At 45.8% G+C, this 25,964-nt stretch overlaps 2 long non-coding RNA genes across 2 annotated transcripts in view; one reads left to right on the forward strand and one right to left on the reverse strand.

The window, feature by feature from the left end:
* The window catches only part of LOC309638863, a 116,135-nt gene that overhangs the window by 36,200 nt on the left and 53,971 nt on the right, over positions 1-25,964 (reverse strand). The window lies entirely within an intron of this gene.
* Positions 10,469-25,615, forward strand: LOC309638860. The gene is made up of 2 exons (XR_014251362.1): positions 10,469-11,989; positions 13,591-25,615. It is a non-coding gene; the product is annotated as an uncharacterized lncRNA (long non-coding RNA).

A 25,964-nucleotide genomic window follows, 5' to 3' on the forward strand; every position in this document is an offset into this window, starting at 1 on the left:
CCCTTCCTCTTCTTACAAGGACCCCGGTCTTATCGGATTAAGACCCCACATTTATGACTTCATTTAACCTTAATTACCTCCTTAAAGGCCCAATCTCCAATACAGTCATTGGGGGTTAGGGCTTCAACATATGAATTTGGGGGGATGTAATTCAGTCCATAACACTGTGCATCAGGGCCCAAGATTTCTAGAGAGATCTTTCACACAAGGTAAAAGTACTGCACATGTTGATCTACATTAATAGTAGAACTTAGAAATAACCAAGTATCAAAAGCAGTGTAGAAAAGGCAGGTGATAGCTCAGAGGACAAATAGGCCCAGGGCTGGCTCAGGTACTATTAGGGTAGTGGGTTAATTGGTAACTGTTTTAATTATTAATTTTTGCATGTTTCTGTGATATTGCTTTTGCAGCAATTAAGATACAAATACCTATGGGAAAGTTGATAAATAGACTTAAGCTTTTTTGCCCCACGGGGTAAGTGAAAGCTAGCAAGTGCCCTGTCAGCATGTTTTAGTGTGTTTATGGGTGAGACAATCCAAAGAGGGGACCCACGTGGCACTGAGGTGGAGAGGAGACCCATGTAAGCGGCGGGCTTCGCAAAAGACCAGAAAGGGCAGCTAGGGAAAACCCCGGAAATCTCCCGCCTTCTGATATGCCTGTTGTCAGTCCTGCTGTATCATCAGCCCGCGATGACCCAAATCACTTCCAGGCTCTGCCTTCAGAACTGAGCCAAGCTCCCGTGTGTCAGCCGCAACCCCCAACCCCAGCTGAACTCTCACTCGGGTCAAGAAACGTTCCCTTAGGTAGGAGATGCTGAATGAGATTCCTTCAGGTCTGTTTTTGTTGTTGTTCTCACAACTGTTCTTTCAGGTTTTTTTTTACCTGAAAGAACTGCCCCCAATATAAAGACTAGGTGGGGTAGAGACCTTTATTTAAGTTGTAGATCTTGAAAAAGTGCTCCAGATCCCTAAGCGTGTGGACGGTACTGAGTTTTGGGACAAATCATTACTGAAGAGAACATACTGTAACCTTCATTCTCAAAGTAGAGTCCAATGCTACCATCTGGGCCAAATCTATTTTTAGGATAAAGGCTGCAATCTCTGGTAACAACAGATTCCCACTGAACAGTACGCTGTGCCCTGCCAGGCACGGCCTCGGAACACCGGACCACGCACGCCTCCCCACTAACGCGGCGCACCCCACCTGCTCTTTCACACAGGGGCCCCTGGAGGTTCAAAGAGTTTATTCTGAAATGAAACGGCCACTGGAAAAAGCTTTTATTTTCATATGGGACAAACCTCATAAAGCATTTATTTCTCTTGATTAGTGTTCACAACGGCAGCCCAGAATGCTTTCTCCGGCCAATTTGTCGTTGATCTTATAAAACAGATCTCTCTTCCTGATCTGATTTTCCCCCCTCCCCCGTGCATTTGTTCTGCTTAAACCTTTCAGCACATTTGTTAACTTGAGTGACACTGAAAAAAATCACCACCCCGTTAATGTGGAGTCATGCAACCCATGGGATGTGCACAGTTCATTTAATCGGGACAGCTTGGTTCCTTCCCAGATGTTCCCTTTCAGCAGATACCATTGTGTTTTAAAACTTTGGATAATTATAGCTCTGTAAACCTAGAGGACAAGATTGGTTGGCTCCAGCCAGCTCCTTGCTCCTTATGTAATAGCTTCATTGTTTAGTAATCGCCCTATTCACAGAGCAAAGGGATTCATGTCAGCCAAGACATCTATTCAAAGCACTTCCCCTGTGCTGGATAAACAGGAGACGTGCTACAGGTTTGACCAGGGCTGCTTTTCCCTTCTCAAATGGAACCCTCCCTCAGAAATGGCTTCACCTTTTCTTCAGTAACAAATCAGTCTGCAGACAGAGTCTTTCCCTTTGCTGGTGAAATCCCCGCTAAATGCAGGGAGCCCCGAATGGGTGGGGCAGGCCAATGTGGGTGGTGGGCGAAATGCTGGGCCACTGAGAAATGAGATGAAGGGTGTGGGATGAGACACAAAGCACTGGGGGATGGTCCACACCTGTTGTCCCTGTCAACAGGGAAGAAGAAATTTTCCTCTATCCTTCTAGGTTATCCTTCTGGTCTAAGAATTAAATTGACATGAGACAGATTAACAGGAGAAAATCAAACAAAAATTTGGTAACAGGTACACATGGGAGAGACCCAGGAGAACTGAGCTACTCACTAAAATGGCCAAAGCCCTCACCTTAAATACCATCTTCAGCTGAAGACAAAAAGGGATGTTGGATGTAGTGGTTTGGGACATCAAAGGGGAGGAAGGCAACTGACATGGAGGTGGATGAGCAAATGTTTGGTAAATAAGTGTGTGCTGGACCCTGCAGAGACAATGGGACATGGAGTAGACGCTGATCTTTAGCCCCTTCCTAGAGTTCCCCCCACCACACCTAGCCTGTATTCTTTGAGGATATCTCTGGTGATAGCTCTATTCTGGGTATGTGCCCTCTATCTAAATTCTTTTAGGTAGTTAAGGGCAAGGTCAAAGTTCCTTTCTGAGTCTTTGGGGCCTTGATTATTTTCAGCTTGAAATAATCTGCATGACAAAGAGACATTTTGGGGTGATGAGTTTTACTCCCCTACATTCCCAAGGATGAGAGAAAGGAGAGATAAACTTCCCTAAGCTATTTCCTCGAAGAATCCAGAATGACCTCTGGGAGCTCTATGGAGGAGTGAGAGGGAGCTGTGCAATGTAGGAAGAGGTAGAGAGTTCTTAGATTTTGTGGAGGATCTTCACCAGGGAGTCTATGCCCATGTTTCCCAGCCTGTAGGATCCCAGCGAATATTGGAGCCCAGTTTCCTCTGGCCAAGAGCCTGGGGCCGCCCCATCAGAAAACAGAAGGCCCTCAGCAAAGCACCCCAACACACAAGCTGCCCTTCTGCCTCCTCAGCTCTCTCCCTGTCCTGATCCTGCAGCTCCAGGAGAGCAAACAGTGGAGAATGAGAGAAAAAACAGGAGATTTAAAGCATAACAATAAATAGTGATATAGAACACCCACTGAAGCTGATTCAATATGGACCGGGAAGGTGCAGAAATGCTATGACCCATCCTTGAGAATCAATGTGCTCAAGACTGATTATTAGAAACATTTTGTTCTTTTTCTCTTTTCTTTTCTCTTCTTTCTTTTTTTCTACATACATATATATATATTCTTTTAATAATATATTTATATATTTTGTATGAATCTATGTGTGTGTGTGTGTGTATATATATATGTATAGCATCATGGTTTTGGCATAAAAATTATTTTAGAGTGAAAATATTTGAAATCTTACCTGAACTTCCCTTATCTGACTAAAGCAGAGCCTTCCGAAAAATACAGCTGCCACCAACCCCCCTCCAAGGGGATTCCCTGCAAATTCCAGGAAGGAGACAGACTGCCCATTCCCATCAGCATCAAGAAAAACCCAACAGAACCTGGTATACTTTCCCACTGAAGCCCCCCACCCGTTTTGTTACGTTGATATAGAAACCTTTACCTCTGAGTATTCAGCAAGTACTCATTACTGAGAATTCCCACAGGCACGTGTAAATAAACCTTGTCTTTTCTCCTGTTAATCTGTCTATTGTTAGTTAATTTGCAGGCCCTGACCATTCAACCTAAGTGGATGGAAGAAGAGCTTTCTCCCCAGAGTTTATATGTGCAAATACACAAACACACACACACACACACACACACACACACACACACACACACTTTCTGCTAACTGACTGAACCTGCAGGCCCTTTCAGATCTGAAAATATTCCGACTCCCTGTCCCGCAATGCCCCATTGTCACACCCACCCTGACACACACATTGCACACATGCCACTAGAAGTGGGTCTCCTCCCATCGGGCTCTGCTTCTGTTGGGCGCATCAGCTGTGTCCTGCCTGGTCTGCTGGGCTCTCACACCTCCAACCACAGCTGAGGCCCTTGGCCTTCAGGACACCAGACTCGTCACTGGGCCTTCTATTGTTGACAAGAACTGCGGCCGGGGGTGGAGGGGGTGTCCTCTATTCCCCGTGTGATTTTTCTATCAGAGATCTTACTTTTAAGCACACTGTTTCTATTGTTTTGTTTTGTTTTCTTCCCTTTAAAATCCTGCCTTCTCCCCATGGGGCTTATATCTGTATCTGATGTGGCCCAGAGAGGGACCCGTCCCCATCTGGAACCCCCAGCTCCTGCAGGCACCTGGTCTGCGGTCCTCAATGCACTTCGAACACCGCCTGGCACCCGGCCTAAGTCCACAGTCCTGTATCCATAAATCTAAAATCCAGAAGTCTCTGAAAACAGAAAGATTTTTATAACTGCTTTGGTGTGAAGTGCTATAAGGCTCCATTTATCCCACTTAGTGTGAATATTCATGTATTTTGCTGGTACAGGACTGTGGAAATATTGATGTGTTTGATTCCCAGGGTGTTGCCTCAGATCCCTCTGGGATGTTATCAAACATTTGGTTTATGCACCATAGTGCCTTGCTAAAATCTGAAACATTCTGAATTCTGAAACCTATCTGGCCTCCAGGGCTTCAGAGAAGTGACTGTGGACTTTGCATGTTCCAGTAAATACGTGCTGATTGAACGTCTGACCCGCTCCTTCCTTCCTACACCCGGGTTTCCTTGCAGGTCAAGTTCTCGGTGATGTCTCCTTCCTCTGCGGTAGCAGCTGTCTCCAGGCTTCATGCGGACAGGCTCAGTAGGACCAGCGGGGACAATCCACACGTGGTCCAAAGCTGGGCCCTGACTGCCTGTGGGAGTGTTATGACACGAAGTTCATCCTTAGTATCACTTTAAGAAAAAAAATAGATAGACAAAATATTTTCAGATCTGAGCAGGCACTTGGGGCCAGCTAGTTAACAGGAAAAAGAAAACAGAACAACAATGAAAAAAAAAAGAATTTGATCTTGCTAGTAGTCAGTTACAAACACCTGAATCGATGAATACTGACGCTCCAGCCATACTGAATCAGCTTTAGTTGGGTGTTCTAGAATCCTTTTTGTTATTTTACTCTCCCTCCTTTTTCCCTTCTCTCTCTGCACTGCCCAAGCTCTGGGCTCTACTCCCGGTGTCCCAAATGGACATGGTTGGATTCATCAAGCCTCTTTCAAGGCCCTGTTTCTACCTTTGTATTTGTATATAGGATTTCTACTCCCTCAAAAAGCCTCCCCCCGCCAAATTGACTAAGCTCTGGGCCCTACAAAACATGGATGCTCTCTAGGGAGCTGATAGGCATCCCCGGCCCCAACCTGGGGACCTGTGGGGGCTCCCTGCCGTCTTAAGTTTTTCACATTCTTCCTGGTGGAACATCTATATGGCAGACCTTCCTCATGCTGATAACAATGGCTTCTCACTTCATGACTTGAGTTTTTTATGCTAAAATGCTCCCTCCCTTCCAGGAGTCAGAGGCCCGAGAAAATAAGTGACTTAAAGGAAAGTCTGTCTCTTGAGTTAGGCATTTTTTTTTTAATGGTTTTTTTTTGTTTGTTTTTTGTTTTTACTTAACCATATTTGCTTATTTATTTATTTTTATTTTATGGCTGTGTTGGGTCTTCGTTTCTGTGTGAGGGCTTTCTCTAGTTGTGGCAAGTGGAGGCCACTCTTCATCACGGTGTGCGGGCCTCTCACTATCGTGGCCTCTCTTGCGGAGCACACGCTCCAGACACACAGGCTCAGTAATTGTGGCTCACGGGCCTAGTTGCTCCGCGGCATGTGGGATCTTCCCAAACCAGGGCTCGAACCCGTGTCCCCTGCATTGGCAGGGAGATTCTCAACCACTGCACCACCAGGGAAGCCCTTGAGTTAGGCATTTTTGCTTTCACTTATGGATGAGAAAGAAGTTGCTCAAGCGCTGAATGAGTCATTTATCTAAGATCACAGAGCTGGTTAGAAACCCAGTCAGAATTTGAACCCAGGTTCTCAACTCCTAAACTGCTGTTTCTTATTCTATTCCATATTTCTAATCCAGCAGAGGCATTCATTTGAAGAAAGAAATAAATTAGGTTTTTCTGGTCAGAGCTAGTTAAGAAGCACGTGGGTCTTTTTGAGTAACCGAGACCTCATGTTCCCAGCATTTTCAGTAAAGACATAACTTTTGAGGCTGTGTTCTCTCCTTTCATTTTTTTTTTTTACACTAATGGGTGTTTCAGTAGGAACGGGATTCCCACATTTCAGATTCTAATGTGCTTACTCCACTTCACGATGTTTGGCTTAATTATTAAGAGTGCTGTGAGGCGTGAGGCCAGAGCAGTCCCAACGTGGCTACATCCTGTGCGTGTGGATATCTGTGCTCGTGGCAGGATGGAGAGGCCAGGGAGGCCAAGAGGCAGGGGGCTGAGAGGCAGGACCTCCTTGTCCCCCATCTGTGACATGCTGGGCTTCCAGGTGAGGATCCAGTGGGGTGTGCAGTGCAGAGGTGACAAGGAAGGGACACTATTAGTTTGGTAGGGTTGCTGTAACAAAGTACTACAAACAAATGACGTAAAACAACAGAAATTTACTGTCTCACAGTTCTGGAAATTAGAATGCTGACACTGAGGTGTTGGGGGAGCCAAGCTCCCTCTGAAGGCCCTGGGGAAGAACCGGTCCCATGACTCTCTGTTAGCTTCAAGTAGTTCCTTGGATTGTGACAGCGTAGCTCCAGTCTTCACATGATGTTCTCTGGTGCGTGTGTGTCTATGTCCAGGTCACCCCTTTTAATCAGGACAGAAGTCATATTGGATTAGGGGGTCACTCTACTTCAGTAGGACCTCATCTTAACTAGTTGTATCTGCAATGACCCTATTTCCAAATACAGCCACATTGTGAGATTAGGGCTTTAACACATGAATTCTGGGGGACACATTTTAACCCATAATGGCCCACCCTCTGGTCCCCCCAAATTTACGTCCTTCTCACATGCAAAATACATTCATCTTATCCCAATAGCTCCGAAATTCTTAACTTATTCCAGCAACAACTCTAAGTCCTAAATCTCATCTAAATAAGGTATGGGTGAAAGTCAGAGTATGATTCACTCTGGGGCAAAATTCCTCTCTGTATGAGAACCTATGAAACCAGACCACAAGTTACCTGCTTCCAAAACATGATGGTGGGACAGTCGAAAGACAGACCTTCCCATTCCAAAAGGGAGAAATCAGAAGGAAAAAGTGTCATGTGTCCCAAGAAAGCTTGAAACCTAACAGTAAATTCCATTAGATTTTAAGGCTTGAGAATGATCCTCTTTGGCTCAATGCTTTGTCCTTTGAGTCCACCCACATCATGAAGGGTGATCTGCTTTTCTCAAGGTCCACTGATTTAAATGTTAATCACATCTAAAAAAAAAAAAAAAAAAGCTTTCACAGCAACATCTAGACTGGAGTTTAACCAAACAACGGGGCAACATAACCGAGACAAGTTAACACATAAAATTAGCCATCACTGATATTTTTTGAAAAAAGTACTATAATGTGTCCAAGATGGGGGAAAAGTCAGGAAGAGACACTTAGAAGAGTAGGTGCTGAAGACTTTCAGGCAGTCTGACCTGGGCGATGTACCCGTGGGGCAGGACTCAGAGGGGTCAGCTGAAGAGTAGTTTTAATCTGTCCCAGTGGTTTGGATCAGAGAAATGGACAGAAATGGTGGTGTGGAGGGTGGGAAACACAGATGACTAGAAAGTCAGGGCTGTGGCCCAAGGAGAAGCCCTAAAAGAGAACTGGCTGCTCTGGACCTAGGTACACTGGCAGGGAGTGATGGGCTGAATGTTTGTGTCCCCCCATGTTCATATGCTGGAGCCCTAACCCCCAACGTGATGGTATTTGGAGGTGGACCTTTGGGAGGTGATTAGGTTTAGATGAGGTCATGAAGATGGAGCTCCCATGATGGGATTAGTGCCTTTATAAAAAGAGGAAGAGACACCAGAGTTTCCTTCCTCTGTCACATGAGTGGGAAGAATCTAGAAGCTGGATGTCACTGAGAACTGAATCTGCCCGGCCCTTTCTCTTGGATTTGCATCCTTTAGAACTCTGAGAAATAAATGTCTGTTGTTTAAGCCACTCAGTCTTTGGTGTTTTGTCGCAGCGGCATGAGCTAAGACACAGAGGAAGCCACTCATGGCCTCCTGCACGTGCCTCACCAGGGCAACATTCTATTGTATTATGCTTGTCTGCATGTCTATCTCCCCACGAGACCTCAGCTTCCATGGGTTGGTCTTATGAGAGGATGTCTCCTCAGCAACCAGCACAGGACCTGGTGTCCAGAAGGTGCTCCAGTAAGGGTTGTTGAATGAAAATGTGAGTGGACTCTACCCAACTTCTTAAAACTCAGCGGTGGCAAGAAAATTTTATAATGGTGGACGGGGATGGATGCGGTTTAGCTTGTGGGGTGTAGCAAACCTATCTTGAAGCTGTGTTGACCTGGCAAACACACTGCTTCTCCCTGGAACGTGTGGTTGTCTGAGTTGGCTTGGGGAAGGCCAACGGCTGAAAAGAGAGAGGTGTGAAAACCCTCCCAGCCACCCCTTGGCGTCTACAAAAGCCTGGAGGTTGTGTGAGCCTGCGTTAAGGTGAGGTGACCTTTTAAGAAGACCAACCTGTGAGTTCCTTTCTGCTCTTAGTCTGTAACCAGAGATCTTAATCTCTACACAGAGTAGAGGTTCACACCTAGACAGTCTTCAGTCTAAAGGGCACGGAGGGAGAAGGAAGGAAGGAGCGCATTTGAGGGGCAGAGAGAAGGTAGGTGAAGCTCATGGTCCCGAGGAGAAATGCCTTCCCACTGGGTGGGACAGTGACAGTCACCGACTTAAGCCCTTCGTGGGACCTTCAGACTGTCCGTCTGTCGTGGGTCCACCCAGTTTCTGCAAAGGAGGGAGGGCGTGGAAGTGGGCAGCTGGGTTTATGGTGATATTTCCATGTCAGCCCACTCAGTGCCCACACGCTACACAACCCACGTGACATGCGGCATTTGATTCCCTCGTATTGCTAATGTCACTCAGGGGCCTCCTCCCTTTGCACAAGACTTGGAAGAGGATCTTCCCACTGACAACGAGGCAGCTCCAAACTGGGATCGCTGATTTCCATTTCAAAACTGCCTTCAATTTAGTTGATTTAAACGACTTGACTTTGCTCTGTGAAATGACTGTGGCCTACAAGCTCAGCTCGTTGCTCTTTGAACGGCAGAAACACGCTCCCTGCAGGGACCGATGGAGCTCCGCCACCCATTGTTGATCTAAAAACAGCGTTTTATTATTGTCGCTCAATTAGTCCAGACAGCAGACACAAATGACTCTCAACAGCTACATCCTTACCCTGCGCGTCACACATAAATGCCAAAGACGGCTCTAATAGCTGGCTAATAAAATCAAAATGTGCCTGCATTGACTCTGTGATTACTCAAATCGTCACCCTTTCTTCTGAAATCTCTTCTTAATCTAATTACATACAATATTTTCACTTTAGTAAAAGAACATTAACCTCAGTAATCAACAATTCTGTTCGCAATTTATTTATGAGCAGCCAACCAAGGTTCTTTTGAACGTAAACTTTGGAGGGGAGTTTATTTTCTATAAACAAACGAGCATATTTTTTCCCCTCAAGGTCAAAATATTATTGCCTGTGTAGGGTTTTTTCCTATAAACTTTTTTTTTTTCTAAAAATTGCACAATCTGTCATTTCACAGACACCCACGAAAAGCCACTCCTAATCACGTGCAGAAGATAAGTTTCTCCCGGTTTATACTCACTGCTGTGAAAATGCTATTATACGCAAATGTTTCATCCGTTTTGCAAACATATGCTTTCACACACACATACTCACCACACAGGCAGTGTCTGAAATAGGAAAGGTCTTTTGAAAAAGACAGAAAATGAAATGCATTGAGCCACTTAACATTTCCCATTTTTCAAATCCATCTTGGAAGCACAGGAGGCTGATACTTAAAAATCACGTGCCACTGACTGTGCCCGAACCGCACTCTCTGAATGGAAAGATGCCTGCTGCCTGCTTCAGACCTCTAGTTGATGACTGAAGAAGCTGAGGGTCAGAGAGGTGAGGAGATTTAAGGGAGGTAAGCAACCATGTTAGTGTCAAGTGGACGACTGGGACCCAGATGTACCAGTCACATCCCTGGACCGATGTATGATTGAAACACAAAATCCGAGAATTGGGGTAGTAAGGCTCTGTCCTCTTGGTGGGGGTCATAAGGGTCTGAATGCTGCAGGTGAGGTTTAGGTGTTGAGTTGAGCTGCACTGTGGGCTACCTTCCTTCCCCTCGAATCCCTCTACCCCCATCTTTACCCCCCCAAACATACACACATGCACACTTTGGTAATATAACATTTCTAAAGTTTTCATTTGAGTTTAAGGTTGGAACTCCTCCAGGCCAAACATAAAGAAAATCTCCAAGCTGGCCCTCTTCTCCCTCAGGGCCCCTGCCAGGCTCCCTCTGGTTCCTGCCATGGATGGGGAACCAACATTACCTCATGTCTCAAAACTCCGTCCCTGGGCAGGCTCACTTTTGTCCCCTCTCTGCTCTCTCCTCGGGGTGAGAAGAAAGGGGGTGATGTCGGCACCATGAGAGGAATTCCTCTTTCCACCCAGAGAAATTACACTGTCCGGGGCTGAAGGCCAAAGTGAAGGAGACTCCCAAACCATTCCAATGGCAGAGGTGGGAGGCTGTGAATGGACTTGGGGTTGGCAGTTCAGGCTCTGCTCTCCTGAGGGGGCTTCGTGCTTATTCCATTGGACTAGCTTCCACCGTTTCACCAGAACAGGAAGCATTAGGTCATCACCAAAGCAGCACCTAAGAGTCAAACGACCTTAACTTTGGTGCCCAGCAAATGCCTCTGCCACTTACCCAGCCACTGACCTTGGGCACATATCGCTGCTTCTTTGTCCACAAATTTTCCCAATGATTCCTATCTTTGCTTCCTGGGGGTGTGGACCACACTCAAAAGCATACAATGTCCCCTCAATGCAATTCCTATTTGACCCCATCTCCTCCTTTCATGGAATGATGGTGAGTGCCAAGGAGCGGGAAGAGGTGTCCGATGTCTGATTAGTGAGCTAGAAAAAGACTACCCTGGCAGGAACACAGTGTTATTTTATTAGATATAAGCTGTGACTTAGGGCTCATCTGCCGAGTACACACCTTTAAAAGAAAATACAGTTTTTATAATGTCACATTCTTCCAGATCGGTGTCAGCTGGCCAGTTTCTCTTTGCTCTCCACCTGCCCTGAGGGCTAAAACGCCACCCCATCTGGAAGCAGCCACCAGTGAGCTGCCCGGCTGAGGGACGGGCTTCCTGTGTTTCCACAGCCCAACATTTCAACGGTATCGTGCTCTCGCTGAGAAAACTTTCCTCAGGAAGCCACACGAATGACCCTCAAGACGAGTGGCTCTTCCTGGGGCGATTCACCCTGAATTTTTAGGCTCTCACCACTCTCTTAGGTTCTGGCCCCCCTTGCCTTCTGAAACCACAAAGCAGTTAGAGATTCTAATCTCTCAACCCAAAGTCACTTTGGCAATGCAGTCAGATGTCACCTGGGGTCACCATCGCCCGTCTGTGGTGGAAAGTTCCAAGCGGTTGCAGTTGCTTTTGTGATCTGCCAGTTGACGTGGCGAGAGTGCCCTGAAACCCAACAGGAAGGTGGTTTTCTGAGGCAGGTTAAAAATACATTTACGTTTGTTTATATACGAGCGATTATTTTTAGTCTGAGGCAGAGGCTCGACAAGGATCTGGAGGCCGGCGGTGGTGTGGCTTAACCAGCGGGATTTGTACCTGCACAAAACCAGGAGTCTGGGTTTTTCTGCTTCGGGTCATTGCTTCAGTTCCCTGACTCCATTCTGGTCTCCCAAGGCTTCAGGACGAGGTAAAACTGATCCCAGAGCTGCCTTTGTGTCTGATTTCTGTTTCTCTGCAGGCCGGCAGGCCACCGCGAGGCAGGCCACACTTGAGAGGCCAACGGCTGAGCTTCAGGCTTTGAGAAGCTCTGTCTTGTGGGTAAGAGGTGAGGGTCACGCCTTCGGAAGTCTGTGCGGTGCTGGGCTCCGCTGCTAATGATGGCGAGCTCAAGTCACACCTCTGGGTGGTGTGAGCAGGTGGTCCCTACTTTGCTGTAGGAGCTCCAGGCTGAGGGATGGCCAGGAAATTTAGAAAGATATGCTGGTTCTTTAGCATCTGCCTGATGCATTCTTTGCCGACGTGGGTAACAGAGGAGAAAACAGAGATGCACATGGCTGTCCTCCAGCTAATGCACCATCACCCCCATGACCCCCACCTCCATGCAGTCAAGCAGGGGCATGGGAACCAGAACAAGCTGAGACAAATGGCATGCCCCCAAGGGACCACAGGTTGACAGTAACCCTGGGGTCAGTGGCAGGGTCTGGGGCACTCATGAATCACCAGTGACCACCTAGGTCCTTCCGTCCTTGCTCCCCCATGGATTGCTCCAGCAGAGCTTCTTTTACAGATGATTGTATCTACTCTGTGATGACCTGCCAGCCTAAGGCTATTGGGTCCAGATGAGATATAGCTGATGTGGTCAGTGCTTGCCCACATTCCCCGGGAAACTTTTCTCATTTGCCTGCACACCAGCTCCAGGTGTGTCAAGCAGCACCTATGTCTCTTTGTCAGAGGGCTACCCTCAGGGTTCTGGAACTACTTTGCCAGCTTAAAAAAAGTAATAATGGTAATCTGCATCCTTCCAGGGATGACAGCCCTTAACCAGTGGATGATGAATGGGAGGAGGCTATAAATACTTCCCCGGGCCCTAATCAGGAGCACAGTGGAGGCCACAGGGAGACGCTGGAGAGAGTCTCTGTCACACCTCACCACTTCCCTCCCTGGGGCTTTGCACCATATTGCACACTTACCCAGCATCCTTCCTTTCTGGGGCTGACTTCCCAAACCTTCTACCAGATTTTCCTGGGGACATTCCTTAAACAAATCACTCAGTGTTCGCTTCTGGGGAATCTAACCTAAGTAAGACACAAGACAAGGCATGGGAGGCAATGTTTGTTCTGAGGCCCAGAATCAACCCAGTTTCCCCTCAGCTCAGATGGTTTCTCATCTCTTTTAAGTTCAGGCTTCCTAGATCATCCCATAAAAATTCTTAGAGTGAAAGAGTCTATCGTTCTGTTGCACAAGCATAATAGGCAACTGTTTTCCCACTCTACAGAGTCTTCTGTGAAATCTTAACTCAAAGTCAGCCCCAGGGCCCTGGGGGAAATTCTGCTTCCTATGTCTTAATTCAGAGTAACGTAGGCCTTGGCCAAAGCTTCCAACCATATAATCACCTCGTGTTTCCCCCGTCCCTTTAGCCCAGCAAAAATGAAAGCCAATGGGGGCCTTATACGGCGTTCACAGACTTCGGAAAACTTTTCAAAAATAGTTTCAGTTCCTTTCTTATTGTCTCCCCAGAGTCTGATAATTCCTGGAAGGAGGACTGTAGGTTCATTGATACCTGGGGACTCCAGCAGAAAATCAATCCTGTAGCTCAGGAAAGCTGTACAAAACCCCCACGTGCTCCCCTGCTGAGGCTGTCAACTCTCTCCTCCCTCCTGGCCCTTTGAGCCTTGAGAATAACTCCTGCTTCTCCGCAGATCAGGCAGCCATGGACGCCACACAAACAGGGAAGAAAATGGTGCAAACTGGGAGAACGCCAGTTCCTCAAGCTTGTCCTTCCTCCCCTTTGTGTAATCTCCAAGAGCATCTAGTTGAGGAGAAACATCAACATTGGTTTCAACGTGACACATCCCCCAGGAAAGTTCCCGCACATCACGAAGCAGAGTTTGGGCTTGTTGTGACCACTGTCGGTCTTGGCCCAAGCCTGGAAACATGTGAAAACAAAAGACTGGACCAGAAGAACTGCAGGCAAATGCTCCGAAGTCCTGTGGCTGATCCCATCTTGGCACACACCACTCATATCAGAGCTTGGGGGGGTTGGGAGAGGGGAGGGAGAAACAGGAAGAGAGGCGTAGGGCAAGCTCTCCAGATCCCAGATCTTATGGTTCCTTTCACCTGTCAAGGCCTAATGGCCTCTTCCCAGTGGACTGGGACCTGGGTATTCATTCAAGTTCTAATCCTAGACAGGATGCTTCTTAGGTTTGTCAAGAGAAGGAGAAGCTGCCTGGGAGGGAGACAGGTGGCATGAGGGAGAAGGGGGCCGTGGGCAGCAACAGGGTGCGCCTTGTGTATGCAGTCAGTTACTCAAGCTGTGCTCAGGATGCCCTTCAGGGCCTGGCCTTTCCCCACAACCCGCAGACCCGAGGGAGGCCCGGTGAGGCATGGCCACCCTCAGCAGGAGTGTTTGCATTGGAGGAGGGATTGTCTTGAATTCCAGCCTCAGCCAAACTCTTGAGGACTCGGCCACCCCAGGTGTGGCAAACAATGAAATGTGCTTTTCTCTTTTCTTCTCCTTTCTCTTTCCTTTCTTGCCAGGGTGAGTGAATTCTGCGCTTGCCATGGTGTTTTAGTTAATTTTTGATGGGGGGGGGAAGGGAAGGGAGTTAAAATGAAAAGCTGCTATATAAAAGCAAAGCAATTTCTGGAAGGCCATGAGCTCCTGCTGGCAAGTGCGTCTAGGGGTAGAAACAGTGTGCTTGCTGTTTCGAGAGCAAACCAGCAAAGCCGATCCAGGCTGGAGAAGGAAGGCTCTCTTGGCGTAAGTCGGAGCTGGGTTCGGTCAGGGATTCACACAGACCTCTCTGGAAGTGGACTGAGGAGGCAGAGCTGCATGAGCGATGGCCCATCCATAGTCTGAGGGCTTATTCTCTGGTCTTTGCTCCTCTGAGCTTCCATGGCGAGGAGGAGGAGGGGTAAGGAGGGAAGAGCCTGACTCACCCCTCTGTTTCCCCATCACCCAGCACAGTGCTTGGCATGCCATAGGCGCTCAGTGTGTGCTTGTGGATGACAGGGGAGCTTACCAAAGCAGTCCTATTCTCTAAAACTTTTCACTGAAGAGGTGAAAACAAGATCCAGGGGGAAAACATAAAGGGATGTCCTTAATTTCTCTCTTTCTAACTGTAAAAATTAGATATGCCATTAAGATTTGTGAGAAAGGGGAGAAGAGAAGAGTTTCTTTAAGCAAGTAATCCATATTTTATTGCTCCACTTTAGGGGCAAGAAACCGGTTTGGTGTTGTGGAAAAGAGCAAACATGGGCCCTGTGCCTGGCTGCCTCGGTCGGCGTCCTTGCTCTGCCATTTGGGGCAAGTTATACACTTCCCTGTGCTTTGGCTCCTTTATAAATTCGTAATATTAACAGGACCTATCTCATAGGATTGTTGTGACAATTAAATGAGTCAACGTACACACACCACTTACAACAATGCCTGGTACATAACAAGTGCTAGTTAAGTGTTATTATCAATCATTATTATTGCTTTCGGTCAGTCATTGTACTAGGAACTTTACATAGCCTGTTTTATGTTTCACATACAGCATCTCTTTAAAATAAACACTATTTTATAATCGAAGAAACTGAATCTAAGTGAAATTAAGCAATTTGATCATGGTCAAGCCTCTGGTGATTTTTGGACATTGTATTTGAACCTAGATCTGTCTGACTCCAAAGCCTGTGCTTTTTCTAAGTTACGCTCAAGGTGACATGTTTGGAACTTCCCCTGCTTGCCCTCCTGTCAGCATTCTCTCAACCGCCAAAGCTAAGGAAAACATGGCACTGAGGTTAGCTTCTGCTGGACTCTGACAGAGGAGCAGTTGTATCTCCATCAGAGAAAATTCTCAGCATCAATAATCGTTCTAGCTGCTGTGGAATACTTAGAGGAAATGAATTTAGGAAGTCTCAGTTAGAGACCTCCTAAGATTTCAGGGATTCGACGAGAAAAATATGAAGGAGATGGAATAATTATTCTTCTACTCTGATTGGGGAGGTCCAATTCCCTTTATGTTATGAAGATTGAAGTTCCAGGGCTCTGGAATAGAGTTCTCAGCTACTGCATATTATAAAAACAGTAGAGTTCCAAATATATCCAATCAATCCATCCCACCTCTAGGGAAACCTAAGTTTGAGCCACCCGGTATGGAAAGCCACGTGTCCTGTGAGTAAAACCACTTCCCATGAGACTTAACCGTGGAGACTGGCAGGAAAGAGGGAGACCAAGGTGGGACCGTTGCTAGAAGAACAGAATTGCATTACGGTTCTTCTGACTTCGTGACCTCATTCTGTTCTCCCAACCTGATAATTCTGAGATGAACCCCTCTGGATGTATTCAGAAACTATTCCTTCCGTGCATTGGATCACTAGCCTAGATGACCTTTTGCGTTTAATATGTTGGAGCCATCTGGGTCTTTGAATGTGTGGGCGTTTCCAAGTCCTGTTTCTTTGTCCAGCTGCTTTGTAATCTCACCTAAGCATCTATACAGCTACTGTGTCTTGCCCTACTTTGGGGGTTGAAACAGGTAGTTGGAAGAAGAGCAGTGTTTTTTTTCTTTTCTTCCGATAGACTTTGAAAACCTTTCAAATGAACTATTGCATACATACAGAAAAGCACACAGATCATAAGTTTACAGCTCAATGAGCTTTCACAAAATGAACACACCTGTGTAAGTACCACCCAGGTCAATGAACAGAACAATATCCGCACCCGAGAAATCCCCGGCAGGTTCCCGTCAATTACCACCACTCCTCTTCTCTCCAAAGGTAACCACTCTTGACTTATAACACCATAGGTTCATTTTATTTGCATTTGGGCCACATATGAATAGAATTATACATTATATATTCTTTCAGGTCTGGCTACTTGACATTATATTTGAAAGTTTTTCATGTATGTGTGTATAACAGGAGTTCATTTCTTTTCATTGCTATATAGTATTCCGTTCTACAAATACATCGCAATATATTTATTCATTCTACTGTCCATTTAATGGACATTTAGGTTGTTTACAGTTTGAGGCTATTATGAATAGTTTTCCTCTGACTTATGAGTGAGGAAGAGAAACCCTTTGGTGACCGGTAGTACAGGCACATTAAGGGATGTCCTTGGTATGTTTGAGGTCTCTGACTGTCAAGAGTTTCTTAAAGAAAAGTTATCTCCCCATTGGTTTGTCAATTCTTGGAATGCCTTTGATAGAGACAAAGCTTTTCAAAGAAATATCTCTCAGAGAGGAGACCCCTGGGGTAAAAACAAGCAAAGGCATAAAGAATGTAAGAAGAAACCAGTGGGGCTGGGCGCTGGTACCTGAAAGGAAGTGGATTCCAAACAGAGGTGGAGGCGGATCAGGGGAAAGCCTGGAGGCAGATGTGTAGTGAGGCTGGTAGTGCTTGTGTGGGATCTTCCCTCAGAATCATGCACTTCACAGAGGAGATGAACTAGGGCTCTGCTTTGAAGGACTTTAGAGTTACACTCAATGGACAAGGAAGTGCTGCCATTTTTCTTAGAGGCCAAGAGTGATGAAGATAAGTGGGCAGAACAGCAATGGCTGTTTGTCAAAATTCATGCTCCTCCTTCCCTAGTAAAATGCTGCTGCTGGGCAAAAACTATCCCATCAGAGACTATTTCCAGCACCCTCTTGCATCTGGGCTGGGCCAATAGAATATAGGTAGAATTAGTATTTGTCACTCTGAGCCACAGCAATCAAGAAGAAGGTGTAGCTTCTCCACCCTCATTTTTTCTTTCCATGGCTGTATACTAAGTTCCTATGAGACAGCAAAGCCACAAAGATGTCAGGCTCCTTAATTCTTGAGTTATCTCATTGCGAAAGTTGTGTGCCCACCAGACACACCTGCACTGGACTGTTCTGTAAATGAGAAATAGACTCCTGTTGTGTTAAGTCACTAACATTTGGGTTTATTTGTTACAGCTGCTAGTGTTACCCTCACGAATATAGTTGGCTTCTGAAATAATTCACAGTATAGACAGAAAGGAAAAAAAGCACAATGTCCGTATATTACTGCCATTTGATTTGATAAGAGGTAAAAAATGAGAAGGGAGGCTAACTCAGAAGAACGTTCCTCAAACTTTCTTAAGTCATTGGAGAATATTCACGATTAGCATAAAAATAGGACAATAATAATGTCAACACATAATATCTGTGCCTAATAGATTTACACTCCCCCAAATTGCATTATAACTTCCTGGAATTAGCTCACGACACATTCTTATGTGGGATTCAACATTTAGCAACAAATAAGACTCCTTTCTCTCTTGGCACTTCTTACTCCTCCCTCCCCCCAACCCCCATCCATATCCCTGCTGCCTTCTTCTTCCCACAAAGCTCATTTTTGGCAAAACAATTTTCATAAACCACACATTTTAATGAATTAAGCGTAGCCCCACAATCACACTTGCATTCTCCCACAGTCCCCTGACTTACACATGCCTCCAGCTATGGGAATTCTCCCTTACACCTCCAGAAAAGAAAAAAAATGCATTACAAATTCTATCTATAAGTAGAAAAGTTATGCACAGAATGTGATGGCTCTTCCACTTTTCTTTTTCTTTGTGGAAAATACAAGAAGGAAGATGACTTTCAAACATTGCATGTCCTCTGAGAAACTAAAAAATTCAGTGCTGTTTTTCTTTTGGCAGTAGCAAAACTGGTTATGATCATAACTCCGCCAATTTCTCCCTTTATCTTTTTCAGTGGGAGCTTCGTGGAATGGCTTCTGCCTTGCCAAAGAAGACAGTTGAGGTGTTTGACAGCAGGGAAGTTTAAAAGAATTTCAAAGAAGAAAAGGACCTTATAGGTCATAGTTTCCAGTCTTCTTATTTTAATACCGAAGTTCATATAGGTGGTTTAACTTGTCCAAAGTCATACTACTAGCTGACGGCTTTTGGACAATTTAGCTATATCTGACCTTTACAGTTCATGTCACATGGAGTTCCAAGCACATGATCTTCCTGGATCATCACATCAGCCAGGTGACAGTGATAGAACCACTTCTGTTAGACAGGCGAGGGGACAGATGAGTGCTAAGAAGAATGCCAGGTCTTAGGATCTAGCCCCTTAACACTAAATCCACGTCCTCAGATCCAATAAACTTTCCTCATTCTTTTGGGGGGGCCGGGGGGCCGACTACGCATTAGATGCTTGACTAGACAAAGATGTGACCTCTGCCCCCAAAGAGCACAGAGTTCCCGGAGGGCAGATAAATAAACAGATGATGCCAATCGGGTCTAATGAACGCTCCGGTCTTCTGCTCCTGGCATGCAATCACTTCCACAGTAATGCTGGCTTTTCCTGGGAAAAACACAGCAGCAGCCCGTCGCTGAATCATCCAGAGAGGAGGCACCAACAGCTTTGCCTCCCAACTCGGAAACATCTTACTCAACCTCCTCCCACCCACCATCACCACCTGTAGGTTTGGAACCAAGAAAGGCTTTGGAAACTAAAGATCATGTGCTAATAGGATGTTAAAGCGAAGCCACCTCACCACCAACCACCAGAGGTAGTTTGTGTAACTGTGTTATTCCCGAGCCCCGTGATTCGTTTCATGACTTCAGCTCCTGGCACTTTGTTAGGTTTGAAAGTGTTGCTTATCCAGAGAGCTCAGAGATTGCTTTTGGCAAAGGGCTCAAAGCAGGCGGATCCAACCCTTCTCGCTGTCTCTCTCTTGTTGCCAAAATATAAGACTCTTGGATTTATGGGAAGCTCGTGTGATTTCTCCTTCCGATGAATAACCTGAGGCTGCAGTTAAAATTAAGTAGGAGACGGGCTTCCCTGGTGGCACAGTGGTTAAGAATCCACCTGCCAATGCAGGGGACACGGGTTCGAGCCCTAGTCCAGGAAGATCCCACATGCCGCGGAGCAACTAAGCCCATGCGCCACAACTACTGAGCCTGCGCTCTAGAGCCCACGAGCCACAACTACTGAGCCCACGCGCCGCATCTACTGAAGCCCACGCACTCTAGAGCCTGTGCTCTGCAACAAGAGAAGCCACCGCAGTGAGAAGCCCGCGCACTGCAACGAAGAGTAGCCCCCACTCACCGCAACTAGAGAAAGCCCACGTGCAGCAATGAAGACCCTACACAGCCAAAAATAATAAATAAATAAAAATAAATAAATTTAAAAAAAAATAAGTAGGAGAGGAAGACTGGGAATCAGGAGGACTAGGATCTGGCTCTGAATTTGCTTCTTATTAAAATTATCTCTAAGGTTTCTAACAATTCTGGCCCGGTATACACTCAAAATATTACTTCATTTCGGAGAATACTTACTGAGTACATATTACAGGCTGGTCATTACGGGAGGCATTGGGATAAAAAGATGAAAGTCCCGCCCCCCTAACAAGTAGCAGACAGATTCCCTAGAGAGTTAAGCAGTTAACTGGAACTCAGCCAGAGGCATGGGCTCCCAGAGGTGTGCATGGGAAGCTGTGGGGCACAGAAGCAAGGCACTGTGTACCTTCCGATCCACCGAAGAAGACCAGAACATGCCACCGCAAAATATGTCACTTTGGCATTTTGTTTTGAACTGAAAGCACTTGGGAAACAGCAGATGCAGGAAGGGCTCTCCTACCTCCCCCCCTTCTGCTTGAAAGCAGGACACAAATTTTCCATGGGAAGGGTACCCTCCCTGTACCAGAAAGAGGTGAATATTCCTACAGCCAAGATGGGGAGTTGACCCTGAGATGAATCTGTAAAACAAACTTCCTAAAATAGCCTTTATCTTCCATTAGTTTCCCCCATATGTTTCCTAGGCACTTTCCCGTAATTTACTGCTCCTAGCCCAAACCCCTTTCTCCTTTGTCTTGTCACATCTCTACAATTTATCGTTCTTTGTGGAAATGGTATGTAAGCTCTCAGGCCTGTCTACTTCTTTGGATCTTCTTTTCTATGAAGGCTTCTGTGTCATGTAACCATATTAACATCAAATAAAATGTGTTGCTTTTCTCCTCTTAATCTGTCTTTTGTCGGTTTAATTCTCAGACCCAGTTACAGAACTTAAGAGGGTAGAAGAGAAGTCTTTCTTCCTCTCTACCACCTTTTTTCTCTTCCCTGAGAGGCTGGCCCACACGGACCACAGCAACAAGGCTCTCATTGGCTTCCATCAATGGGGGAGCACTCCAGGAGATCAGACGGAGAGGAAGGGAGTTCAGGGGCGTTTATTTCCCTCGCGGGGAGGATAGCTGAATAGAAAGCCACTGCTCATCCTCCACTGACCTACTCTCTACCTCATCTTCTCCCTGGTGACAGCTCTGCTGCTGCTAGCCCCAGATTTCTACACCAGTTCCTGTGGTTCCACTGAACTCCACCCACAAGTTCATAATTAGTCCCTTGTAAATAAACTCTCCTTTAGTGTAGACCGATCAGAGGGTGCCATCTGTTTCCTGCTGGGACACTGGCTGATACAGACATGAAGCCCACTTTTGAGATGTGTGTACATCCGAGGTAGTCAGGGGAATAAGGAGATGACAAGAAGGAAGGGGCAGGACAGGAGAACAGTAAAGTGTCCCAGAGGCAAACAAAGCTAAGGCTTGAAAGATATCTTGCAGGTAAGGAACTTCCAACTAAGGCAATGATGAGAAGGGAGAGATCATTTCAGAGAGCAAATGTGGGTGTTCAGAGACATGAGAGCGTCCTGTGGAAGGTATAATGTTCGAGATGACCGTAGGGAAGAACTGGTAAGGAGAGGAGATGGTAAATGATGAGGCTGGAGGGGGAGGGATGGGCGAGATCATGAAGGACTCTGTATGTTCAGTTAATGAGTTTGGAATCTATCCTGGAGACAACGGGAAATCACTGAAAGGTTTTTAAGCAGAAGATAACATGATCAGGTTCGTATCTCAGAAGATTACTCTGGTGAGCAGCGTGGAAGAAAGCAGGAAGACTGGTTGGCAGTTTCATTCAACGACTAAGGCAAGAATTAATGACAATGTGGAATTTGTCCTTGGTGGTGAGGCAGGAAGGGGCATATATGAGAACTGTTGAGGAACAGAGAGAATTTGGTGAGGAATTGTGTATGGTGGTGAGTCTAGAATGATGCCCAGGGTTTTGGGTTTGGCGAGTTGGTAGATGATGGAATCATTTGTCAATAAAGGAAATCCTCAAGGGGGATCCAAATTCAATTCACTCTTCATTTGTTTTCCATGCTCTAATGAATTCCCTCTGATCATTAGCTTTTATCAAACATTCAGCGTGAATATCGCTCTTCCATCAGTGGCTTCTGGTTTTATCACCCAGCTGACGGGGGTAATACCAGTTCCTTCCTCATATTGAACAATTAATGAATGGATGCGTGTACTATTGCAGGCACAGGATAAATATTCAGCAAAGGTAATTATCAAGACCAATGTGTAAACGCAATGGAAAATAGTCATAAAGCTTATTTGCTCATTCAACAAATACTTTTTGAGTGCCTGTGTCGTGCCTACTATTTTTTATTCCTTACGTGGACAGCGGTCAAGAAGCTGTGAGGGCTTAAACTATTAAAATAATTTATGTTTTCCTCTTTTTTTTCTTTGTATTCGTCTTCATCATCTTTCTTGCTCTTCTTCCCTGCCTCTAGCTTTCTTTTCCCAATATGTACACAGCTTCCATTTCCAGGAGGAAAAACATCCAGAAAGCCAGATTTTAAAGAGAGGATAAAAAAAAAACTTGGCTGAATTATTGATTCATAGCTTTATAATGCACCCAGGATAGTAAGGACATTTATAGATTTCATGAGCTGTTTAATATCTATTTGTGGAGCACCGCCATGTGCAATCATCTTGGACTCATTATGTTTCTTTGGCTGCCCAATGAGTCATAATGAGCCTCTGAAAATGTAAAATAATGGGTTAGAACTAGAGGGAATGAAGTAACAGCCAAAGTCAGATATAAAATTATTATTACACACAGTCTGTAAGAGCGATCAAGACAAGGAAGGGATAGAGGGCCTATTATTACACGCACACATGCACACACAAACTTTAAGGAGAGTTTGCAGTAAAGGAGGAGGTAGGTGAGGAGCCCTACGAACAAGATCCTTAGAAGAGTGATGGGCTGCCGATCTATTTCCCATTAAGATTCAAGCAAGACGGGGTGGGGAGCTCAAATTATGGTGAAGAAATAGAAAAGCCAGTGGAGACCCTTTTGAGAAGATGGAGCCCTGTACTGAGAGGATAAAAGAGACTTTATACTCCAGCACTTAAAATGAAGAGGAAGAGATCATTTCTAAACAGGGCACAAAAAATAGCTTCATTTCTCCCTATTAACCTCTGTTCCCCTAAAGAAAGCCAGTTGAAGAAAAGCAGGACAAAAGAATTCTATTCAAACACAATGAAGAGTATCTTCTATAATGAGAGCCATATTTTGAAAAAGTATTAATGTAATTTTCTCTTTGGGCTTGCAAGTATAGGTCCTTCCTCCTAATTGGTTCCAGGGTCATCTGCCCAGAGGTCTGTGGGTGTTACATAGAGTATGCAAATAGAAAGAAAGAGTTGATATTCAGCTTTTGATATTCAAAAAAAAAAAAACTTTTTTGAAGTAAGACAATAGTCTTGCAAAAAGACTATTTTTTCTGAGACCCATCGGAATTCCTTTATCTCCTCCTTTGACCTGCTAAGCACCAACCAGAAGCACCCAGAATCTTGGTGTTCTCCTGCAGGTAGAAAAGTTATTCCCCTGGAGATACAACTTGCTTGCTGCTCCTGGAGAGGAGGAGATGCCACAGGCAAGGCAGATCAGCCCTGCCCTTCCTGTCCCAGGAGATGATGAGAGGATGAAGAGTTGGGGGAGGGATTGATTTAGGAATATCCAAAAGGAGTTGATGCAAACACTCAGGAGGCACTGAGACATCACAGAGGAGCCCAGCATGGTTAGGAGGATAGCGTGGAGTTGGAGACAGAGTCTAATTTGCACTTCTAGGAGATTAGGTCAGACCCTATATGGTAGTGAGAGATGGAATATACAAACAGGAAATAGCTAGGCCATGTTTAAAAATAGAGCCCTGACCTACAATCTGTAACAATCTGCCCAGAAAGCCAACTCCTTATCTACAGTAATCAGTCTAGGCAGGCAGCCCACTCTAAGTCAGTTTTGTAAGAAGCCAGATTGCTATCCCTAGTGAGAATCCAGGAAGCTAAACAATAACTTCTGTAATAATCAGCCCCAAATGGCCAGGACTTGATTAATAACTGTCATCTTTCCTAATCTTTGTCCCCACTTCCATCTTAGGACCAATCAGAAAAAGTCAAATGCAGCCACACCCCAATCAGTCACATAGGATACCCTGCCTCTAGTTAGCCTGTCTACAGCTTCCCCAGGCCAACAGCCTCCAATCAGGGCACACCTTCCCTGCCTTCCCTTTTTCCCACTCTAAAGTTTTCTCCCTCCTCTGCCTGCCTTTGGGTCTGCCAAAATGCAAGTGATGGTGGCTGACTCCCTTTGCTACAGCAAGCTCAAAATAAATAGGCTTTGCTTTTCTCATTAGGTTGGTCTTCGTTTATTTCCACAGTAGAGAAGCTTAGACTGAAGCCAGTGGGCCTAATCGGGGGGGCCCTATGGCAGGGTACTTTGGTCTGAATGTTTGTGTCTCCCTAAAATTCATATGTTGAAATCCCGATGCCCAATGTGATGGGTCTTTGGGAGGTGCTTAGGTCATGATGGTGGAACCACCATAAACGGGGTTAGTTCCTTATACAAGAGACCCTGCAGAGACCCCTCACCTCTTCCACCTTGTGAAGACACAGCAAGAAGTAGGCAGTCTGCCACCCGGAAGAGGACCTTCACCAGAACCCAACCATCCTGGCATGCTGATCTTAGACTTCTGGCCTCCAGAACGGTGAGGAATAAACTTCTGCTGTTTATAGGCCACCCAGCCTGTGGTATTTTGTAATAGCAGCCGGAACGGACTAACACACAGGGTATAGACCACCTACCCTGGGGAACAGCATGAGCAATCAGGGTTACAAGTGTTGCAAGTGGGTAATGCTGAGAGGAGATCAAGTCACCCAGAGAGACCCACCAGGCCTGAACCAAGTGAGGGGACCAGATAGGTGCCATCCTGCACATCAGCCTCAGTCCTAAGAGCCAACATGGCAGACAGCAAGCAGGTGGCCAAAGGCCATTGTTCTAGAGACCCCAGGAGCCAGAAGACCCTGAAGGGCCCCTTTTCCCTCCACTGAGAAGACACACAAGTCACATCCCTTCCTTTATACACCCAGGCACAATCTTAGAGAGGAGCTGGGGAGAAGAGTGGAAGTGTGAAAAACTGGGGAGAAAATGGGCATTTTTACCAAGACTCTGAGTATTAGCTAAGGGGTATTAAACAACTGAGTATTAAATGACTACATCACTGACTTTGTTGTTATTTCCCCAATTAGTTGGCTCACCCAGAAGAGCAGATCAGTTAGAGGCAAAATATTGAAACTGTATTTTCTCTGCATGTTTAAACTGTAATACAAGCAAAATTTGCAAACCCAACAGAACCAAAACTAACATATTCTTCCATGACTGTGCTAAACAATTCTGGGATAAAGCATAATTTCCTGGTTTTGAGCTGAACAATGCTGGGACCAGGCAAAAATAATTAAACTACCAATAAATACTTGCTCCTGGAAAATTAGACTGTGGAACTACTAAAATAGCTAACTCATATTAATCCTGTATCCTGAAACTTTACTGAATTCATTGATTAGTTCTAGTAGTTATTTTGGTGGAGATTTAAGGGTTTTCTTTTTTTTTTTTAATAAATTTATTTATTTATTTATTTTTGGCTGCGTTGGGTCTTTCTTGCTGCGCGCAGGCTTTCTCTAGCTACAGGGAGCAGGGGCTACTCTTCCTTATGGTGCACGGGCTTCTCATTGCAATGCCTTCTCTTTGCCGAGCACGGGCTGTAGGCGCACGGGCTTCAGTAGTTGTGGCTGGCGGGCTCTAGAGCACAGGCTCAGTAGTTGTGGCACACGGGCTCAGTTGCTCTGCAGCATCTGGCATCTTCCCAGACCAGGGCTCGAACTCGTGTCCCCTGCATTGGCAGGCAGATTCTTAACCACTGTGCCGCCAGGGATGTCCCAAGGATTTTCTATACATAGT

Source organism: Balaenoptera physalus (genome assembly GCF_965194825.1).
Source record: "Balaenoptera physalus genome assembly, chromosome: 11".
In the NCBI taxonomy this organism is placed as follows: Eukaryota; Metazoa; Chordata; class Mammalia; order Artiodactyla; family Balaenopteridae; genus Balaenoptera; species Balaenoptera physalus.